Here is a 9,277-nt window from a genome sequence, read left to right as displayed (position 1 = left end):
GTACTTCAGGAAGCATGGGCGAGCTGTCGCAGGCAGCCGGAACAAATGACAAATTCCTCCTCCAACCATATTTGAACGTTGGGCCTGGCCAGCAGGTTCGTGAAAGACTTGAGCCCAGCTTGACCCTCGTTCCGATGGCGGTGATACCTTGGGTTTCTCTGTTCCTCAAGGAAGTAGAACTAAAAAAGCAGGTTTGGAACGGGAAGATGACGTAATCTGTTGCCAAATCCTTGACGCGAGGGTCGCGACTGTATTTTAAAGAGGTGACCAAGGTTACTCAATCGTCACCAAGGGGTGGACTACCACTCCAATGAATTCGACTTCAGGAAAATATGTTGAAGAAGCAAAGCGACCACGCGACTTCATTAAATATTGCTAAAAGTGAAGTCAAAATCAGTTTTGAGCCAGGTAGGAGTCGAACCTACAATCTTCTGATTCATCGTCAGACGTGTTATCCATTGCGCCACCGGCCCATGTGACTACTAGCTATCACTCCTACTGATATGTTTTAGTGCTGCAATAATGAGTGATCAACGTAAGGGGTCTCCGGTTGTCGCAGACGTGCACGTTCCTGAGCCACGCGCACAAAGGCCTCTGACAAGTACTCGGAATTGCAGCTGAACACAAATGAATGCACCAACTTTTCTGAACCCTGCTGGACTTCACATGACCTCTTTCTGAACCCTGCTGAACTTCACATGACCTCTATCTGAACCCTGCTGGACTTCACATGACATATATCTGAACCCTGCTGGACCTACTGCGACCTCTTTCTGTACCCTGCTGGACCTCCTATGACCTCTTTCTGTACCCTGCTGGACCTCCTATGACCACTTTCTGAACCCTGCTGAACCTCCTCTGACCTCTTTCTGAACCCTGCTGGACTTCACATGACATATATCTGAACCCTGCTGGACTTCACATGACTCCTTTCTGAACCCTGCTGGACTTCACATGACCTCTATCTGAACCCTGCTGGACTTCACATGACCTCTATCTGAACCCTGCTGGACTTCACACGACCTCTATCTGAACCATGCTGGACTTCACATGACATATATCTGAACCCTGCTGGACCTACTGCGACCTCTTTCTGTACCCTGCTGGACCTCCTATGACCTCTTTCTGAACCCTGCTGAACCTCCTCTGACCTCTTTCTGAACCCTGATTGACCTCCTACGACATCTTTCTGAACCCTGCTGGACTTCACATGACCTCTATCTGAACCCTGCTGGACTTCACATGACCTCTTTCTGAACCCTGCTGGACCTACTGCGACCTCTTTCTGTACCCTGCTGGACCTCCTATGACCTCTTTCTGTACCCTGCTGGACCTCCTATGACCTCTTTCTGAACCCTGCTGAACCTCCTCTGACCTCTTTCTGAACCCTGCTTGACCTCCTACGACATCTTTCTGAACCCTGCTGGACTTCACATGACCGTGCCTTTTCACTGACGGTCTGCCAGTCTTCGTTGGTCGACGTTGCAGATCCCAGTGTACTTCAGGAAGCATGGGCGAGCTTTCGCAGGCAGCCGGAACAAATGACAAATTCCTCCTCCAACCATATTTGAACGTTGGGCCTGGCCAGCAGGTTCGTGAAAGACTTGAGCCCAGCTTGACCCTCGTTCCGATGGCGCTGATACCTTGGGTTTCTCTGTTCCTCAAGGAAGTAGAACTAAAAAAGCAGGTTTGGAACGGGAAGATGACGTAATCTGTTGCCAAATCCTTGACGCGAGGGTCGCGACTGTATTTTAAAGAGGTGACCAAGGTTACTCAATCGTCACCAAGGGGTGGACTACCACTCCAATGAATTCGACTTCAGGAAAATATGTTGAAGAAGCAAAGCGACCACGCGACTTCATTAAATATTGCTAAAAGTGAAGTCAAAATCAGTTTTGAGCCAGGTAGGAGTCGAACCTACAATCTTCTGATTCGTAGTCAGACGTGTTATCCATTGCGCCACTGGCCCATGTGACTACTAGCTATCACTCCTACTGATATGTTTTAGTGCTGCAATAATGAGTGATCAACGTAAGGGGTCTCCGGTTGTCGCAGACGTGCACGTTCCTGAGCCACGCGCACAAAGGCCTCTGACAAGTACTCGGAATTGCAGCTGAACACAAATGAATGCACCAACTTTTCTGAACCCTGCTGGACTTCACATGACCTCTTTCTGAACCCTGCTGAACTTCACATGACCTCTATCTGAACCCTGCTGGACTTCACATGACCTCTATCTGAACCATGCTGGACTTCACATGACCTCTTTCTGAACCCTGCTGGACCTACTGCGACCTCTTTCTGTACCCTGCTGGACCTCCTATGACCTCTTTCTGAACCCTGCTGAACCTCCTCTGACCTCTTTCTGAACCCTGATTGACCTCCTACGACATCTTTCTGAACCCTGCTGGACTTCACATGACCTCTATCTGAACCCTGCTGGACTTCACATGACCTCTATCTGAACCCTGCTGGACTTCACATGACCTCTTTCTGAACCCTGCTGGACCTACTGCGACCTCTTTCTGTACCCTGCTGGACCTCCTATGACCTCTTTCTGAACCCTGCTGAACCTCCTCTGACCTCTTTCTGAACCCTGCTTGACCTCCTATGACATCTTTCTGAACCCTGCTGGACTTCACATGACCGTGCCTTTTCACTGACGGTCTGCCAGTCTTCGTTGGTCGACGTTGCAGATCCCAGTGTACTTCAGGAAGCATGGGCGAGCTTTCGCAGGCAGCCGGAACAAATGACAAATTCCTCCTCCAACCATATTTGAACGTTGGGCCTGGCCAGCAGGTTCGTGAAAGACTTGAGCCCAGCTTGACCCTCGTTCCGATGGCGGTGATACCTTGGGTTTCTCTGTTCCTCAAGGAAGTAGAACTAAAAAAGCAGGTTTGGAACGGGAAGATGACGTAATCTGTTGCCAAATCCTTGACGCGAGGGTCGCGACTGTATTTTAAAGAGGTGACCAAGGTTACTCAATCGTCACCAAGGGGTGGACTACCACTCCAATGAATTCGACTTCAGGAAAATATGTTGAAGAAGCAAAGCGACCACGCGACTTCATTAAATATTGCTAAAAGTGAAGTCAAAATCAGTTTTGAGCCAGGTAGGAGTCGAACCTACAATCTTCTGATGTGTAGTCAGACGCGTTATCCATTGCGCCACTGGCCCATGTGACTACTAGCTATCACTCCTACTGATATGTTTTAGTGCTGCAATAATGAGTGATCAACGTAAGGGGTCTCCGGTTGTCGCAGACGTGCACGTTCCTGAGCCACGCGCACAAAGGCCTCTGACAAGTACTCGGAATTGCAGCTGAACACAAATGAATGCACCAACTTTTCTGAACCCTGCTGGACTTCACATGACCTCTTTCTGAACCCTGCTGAACTTCACATGACCTCTATCTGAACCCTGCTGGACTTCACACGACCTCTATTTGAACCATGCTGGACTTCACATGACATATATCTGAACCCTGCTGGACCGACTGCGACCTCTTTCTGTACCCTGCTGGACCTCATATGACCTCTTTCTGTACCCTGCTGGACCTCCTATGACCTCTTTCTGAACCCTGCTGAACCTCCTCTGACCTCTTTCTGAACCCTGATTGACCTCCTACGACATCTTTCTGAACCCTGCTGGACTTCACATGACCTCTATCTGAACCCTGCTGGACTTCACATGACCTCTTTCTGAACCCTGCTGGACCGACTGCGACCTCTTTCTGTACCCTGCTGGACCTCCTATGACCTCTTTCTGAACCCTGCTGAACCTCCTCTGACCTCTTTCTGAACCCTGCTTGACTTCCTACGACATCTTTCTGAACCCTGCTGGACTTCACATGACCGTGCCTTTTCACTGACGGTCTGCCAGTCTTCGTTGGTCGACGTTCCAGATCCCAGTGTACTTCAGGAAGCATGGGCGAGCTGTCGCAGGCAGCCGGAACAAATGACAAATTCCTCCTCCAACCATATTTGAACGTTGGGCCTGGCCAGCAGGTTCGTGAAAGACTTGAGCCCAGCTTGACCCTCGTTCCGATGGCGGTGATACCTTGGGTTTCTCTGTTCCTCAAGGAAGTAGAACTAAAAAAGCAGGTTTGGAACGGGAAGATGACGTAATCTGTTGCCAAATCCTTGACGCGAGGGTCGCGACTGTATTTTAAAGAGGTGACCAAGGTTACTCAATCGTCACCAAGGGGTGGACTACCACTCCAATGAATTCGACTTCAGGAAAATATGTTGAAGAAGCAAAGCGACCACGCGACTTCATTAAATATTGCTAAAAGTGAAGTCAAAATCAGTTTTGAGCCAGGTAGGAGTCGAACCTACAATCTTCTGATTCATCGTCAGACGTGTTATCCATTGCGCCACCGGCCCATGTGACTACTAGCTATCACTCCTACTGATATGTTTTAGTGCTGCAATAATGAGTGATCAACGTAAGGGGTCTCCGGTTGTCGCAGACGTGCACGTTCCTGAGCCACGCGCACAAAGGCCTCTGACAAGTACTCGGAATTGCAGCTGAACACAAATGAATGCACCAACTTTTCTGAACCCTGCTGGACTTCACATGACCTCTTTCTGAACCCTGCTGAACTTCACATGACCTCTATCTGAACCCTGCTGGACTTCACATGACATATATCTGAACCCTGCTGGACCTACTGCGACCTCTTTCTGTACCCTGCTGGACCTCCTATGACCTCTTTCTGTACCCTGCTGGACCTCCTATGACCTCTTTCTGAACCCTGCTGAACCTCCTCTGACCTCTTTCTGAACCCTGCTGGACTTCACATGACATATATCTGAACCCTGCTGGACTTCACATGACTCCTTTCTGAACCCTGCTGGACTTCACATGACCTCTATCTGAACCCTGCTGGACTTCACATGACCTCTTTCTGAACCCTGCTGGACCTACTGCGACCTCTTTCTGTACCCTGCTGGACCTCGTATGACCTCTTTCTGAACCCTGCTGAACCTCCTCTGACCTCTTTCTGAACCCTGCTTGACCTCCTACGACATCTTTCTGAACCCTGCTGGACATCACATGACCGTGCCTTTTCACTGACGGTCTGCCAGTCTTCGTTGGTCGACGTTGCAGATCCCAGTGTACTTCAGGAAGCATGGGCGAGCTTTCGCAGGCAGCCGGAACAAATGACAAATTCCTCCTCCAACCATATTTGAACGTTGGGCCTGGCCAGCAGGTTCGTGAAAGACTTGAGCCCAGCTTGACCCTCGTTCCGATGACGGTGATACCTTGGGTTTCTCTGCTCCTCAAGGAAGTAGAACTAAAAAAGCAGGTTTGGAACGGGAAGATGACGTAATCTGTTGCCAAATCCTTGACGCGAGGGTCGCGACTGTATTTTAAAGAGGTGACCAAGGTTACTCAATCGTCACCAAGGGGTGGACTACCACTCCAATGAATTCGACTTCAGGAAAATATGTTGAAGAAGCAAAGCGACCACGCGACTTCATTAAATATTGCTAAAAGTGAAGTCAAAATCAGTTTTGAGCCAAGTAGGAGTCGAACTTACAATCTTCTGATTCCGTAGTCAGACGCGTTACCCATTGCGCCACTGGCCCATGTGACTACTAGCTATCACTCCTACTGATATGTTTTAGTGCTGCAATAATGAGTGATCAACGTAAGGGGTCTCCGGTTGTCGCAGACGTGCACGTTCCTGAGCCACGCGCACAAAGGCCTCTGACAAGTACTCGGAATTGCAGCTGAACACAAATGAATGCACCAACTTTTCTGAACCCTGCTGGACTTCACATGACATATATCTGAACCCTGCTGGACTTCACATGACTCCTTTCTGAACCCTGGTGGACTTCACATGACCTCTATCTGAACCCTGCTGGACTTCACACGACCTCTTTCTGAACCCTGCTGGACCTACTGCGACCTCTTTCTGTACCCTGCTGGACCTCCTATGACCTCTTTCTGAACCCTGCTGAACCTCCTCTGACCTCTTTCTGAACCCTGATTGACCTCCTACGACATCTTTCTGAACCCTGCTGGACTTCACATGACCTCTATCTGAACCCTGCTGGACTTCACATGACCTCTATCTGAACCCTGCTGGACTTCACATGACCTCTTTCTGAACCCTGCTGGACCTACTGCGACCTCTTTCTGTACCCTGCTGGACCTCCTATGACCTCTTTCTGAACCCTGCTGAACCTCCTCTGACCTCTTTCTGAACCCTGCTTGACCTCCTACGACATCTTTCTGAACACTGCTGGACTTCACATGACCGTGCCTTTTCACTGACGGTCTGCCAGTATTCGTTGGTCGACGTTGCAGATCCCAGTGTACTTCAGGAAGCATGGGCGAGCTTTCGCAGGCAGCCGGAACAAATGACAAATTCCTCCTCCAACCATATTTGAACGTTGGGCCTGGCCAGCAGGTTCGTGAAAGACTTGAGCCCAGCTTGACCCTCGTTCCGATGGCGGTGATACCTTGGGTTTCTCTGTTCCTCAAGGAAGTAGAACTAAAAAAGCAGGTTTGGAACGGGAAGATGACGTAATCTGTTGCCAAATCCTTGACGCGAGGGTCGCGACTGTATTTTAAAGAGGTGACCAAGGTTACTCAATCGTCACCAAGGGGTGGACTACCACTCCAATGAATTCGACTTCAGGAAAATATGTTGAAGAAGCAAAGCGACCACGCGACTTCATTAAATATTGCTAAAAGTGAAGTCAAAATCAGTTTTGAGCCAGGTAGGAGTCGAACCTACAATCTTCTGATTCGTAGTCAGATGCGTTATCCATTGCGCCACTGGCCCATGTGACTACTAGCTATCACTCCTACTGATATGTTTTAGTGCTGCAATAATGAGTGATCAACGTAAGGGGTCTCCGGTTGTCGCAGACGTGCACGTTCCTGAGCCACGCGCACAAAGGCCTCTGACAAGTACTCGGAATTGCAGCTGAACACAAATGAATGCACCAACTTTTCTGAACCCTGCTGGACTTCACATGACATATATCTGAACCCTGCTGGACTTCACATGACTCCTTTCTGAACCCTGGTGGACTTCACATGACCTCTATCTGAACCCTGCTGGACTTCACACGACCTCTTTCTGAACCCTGCTGGACCTACTGCGACCTCTTTCTGTACCCTGCTGGACCTCCTATGACCTCTTTCTGAACCCTGCTGAACCTCCTCTGACCTCTTTCTGAACCCTGATTGACCTCCTACGACATCTTTCTGAACCCTGCTGGACTTCACATGACCTCTATCTGAACCCTGCTGGACTTCACATGACCTCTATCTGAACCCTGCTGGACTTCACATGACCTCTTTCTGAACCCTGCTGGACCTACTGCGACCTCTTTCTGTACCCTGCTGGACCTCCTATGACCTCTTTCTGAACCCTGCTGAACCTCCTCTGACCTCTTTCTGAACCCTGCTTGACCTCCTACGACATCTTTCTGAACACTGCTGGACTTCACATGACCGTGCCTTTTCACTGACGGTCTGCCAGTATTCGTTGGTCGACGTTGCAGATCCCAGTGTACTTCAGGAAGCATGGGCGAGCTTTCGCAGGCAGCCGGAACAAATGACAAATTCCTCCTCCAACCATATTTGAACGTTGGGCCTGGCCAGCAGGTTCGTGAAAGACTTGAGCCCAGCTTGACCCTCGTTCCGATGGCGGTGATACCTTGGGTTTCTCTGTTCCTCAAGGAAGTAGAACTAAAAAAGCAGGTTTGGAACGGGAAGATGACGTAATCTGTTGCCAAATCCTTGACGCGAGGGTCGCGACTGTATTTTAAAGAGGTGACCAAGGTTACTCAATCGTCACCAAGGGGTGGACTACCACTCCAATGAATTCGACTTCAGGAAAATATGTTGAAGAAGCAAAGCGACCACGCGACTTCATTAAATATTGCTAAAAGTGAAGTCAAAATCAGTTTTGAGCCAGGTAGGAGTCGAACCTACAATCTTCTGATTCGTAGTCAGACGCGTTATCCATTGCGCCACTGGCCCATGTGACTACTAGCTATCACTCCTACTGATATGTTTTACTGCTGCAATAATGAGTGATCAACGTAAGGGGTCTCCGGTTGTCGCAGACGTGCACGTTCCTGAGCCACGCGCACAAAGGCCTCTGACAAGTACTCGGAATTGCAGCTGAACACAAATGAATGCACCAACTTTTCTGAACCCTGCTGGACTTCACATGACCTCTTTCTGAACCCTGCTGAACTTCACATGACCTCTATCTGAACCCTGCTGGACTTCACACGACCTCTATCTGAACCATGCTGGACTTCACATGACATATATCTGAACCCTGCTGGACCTACTGAGTTCCAACAACAAGTTCCAACAGCAAGTTCCAACAACAAGTTCCAACAAGTTCCAACAGCAAGTTCCAACAGCAAGTTCCAACAACAAGTTCCAACAAGTTCCAACAAGTGCCAACAGCAAGTTCCAACAACAAGTTCCAACAACAAGTTCCAACAAGTTCCAACAGCAAGTTCCAACAACAAGTTCCAACAACAAGTTCCAACAAGTTCCAACAAGTGCCAACAGCAAGTTCCAACAACAAGTTCCAACAACAAGCTCCAACAAGTTCCAACAGCAAGTTCCAACAACAAGTTCCAACAACAAGTTCCAACAACAAGTTCCAACAGCAAGTTCCAACAACAAGTTCCAACAACAAGTTCCAACAGCAAGTTCCAACAGCAAGTTCCAACAACAAGTTCCAACAAGTTCCAACAGCAAGTTCCAACAGCAAGTTCCAACAACAAGTTCCAACAACAAGTTCCAACAGCAAGTTCCAACAGCAAGTTCCAACAACAAGTTCCAACAACAAGTTCCAACAAGTTCCAACAAGTGCCAACAGCAAGTTCCAACAACAAGTTCCAACAACAAGTTCCAACAAGTTCCAACAGCAAGTTCCAACAGCAAGTTCCAACAACAAGTTCCAACAACAAGTTCCAACAACAAGTTCCAACAAGTTCCAACAGCAAGTTCCAACAGCAAGTTCCAACAACAAGTTCCAACAAGTTCCAACAACAAGTTCCAACAACAAGTTCCAACAGCAAGTTCCAACAGCAAGTTCCAACAACAAGTTCCAACAACAAGTTCCAACAAGTTCCAACAAGTTCCAACAAGTGCCAACAGCAAGTTCCAACAACAAGTTCCAACAACAAGTTCCAACAAGTTCCAACAGCAAGTTCCAACAGCAAGTTCCAACAACAAGTTCCAACAACAAGTTCCAACAAGTTCCAACAAGTGCCAACAGCAA

The 9,277-nt window shown here is 48.6% G+C and overlaps 1 non-coding gene across 1 annotated transcript; it reads right to left on the bottom strand.

Annotated features, from left to right (window-relative positions):
* Positions 1 to 3,104: 3,104 nt before the first annotated feature.
* On the bottom strand, positions 3,105 to 3,177 carry TRNAC-ACA (transfer RNA cysteine (anticodon ACA)). Its single transcript has one exon. It is a non-coding gene; the product is annotated as a tRNA-Cys (tRNA).
* Between the last annotated feature and the right edge of the window lie 6,100 nt (positions 3,178 to 9,277).

This window comes from Myxine glutinosa, chromosome 9 (genome assembly GCF_964187855.1).
Source record: "Myxine glutinosa chromosome 9, kmMyxGlut1.1, whole genome shotgun sequence".
NCBI lineage: Eukaryota > Metazoa > Chordata > Myxini > Myxiniformes > Myxinidae > Myxine > Myxine glutinosa.
Note: the sequence above shows the minus strand (reverse complement) of the source record. Positions and strands in the feature narration are given on the sequence as shown.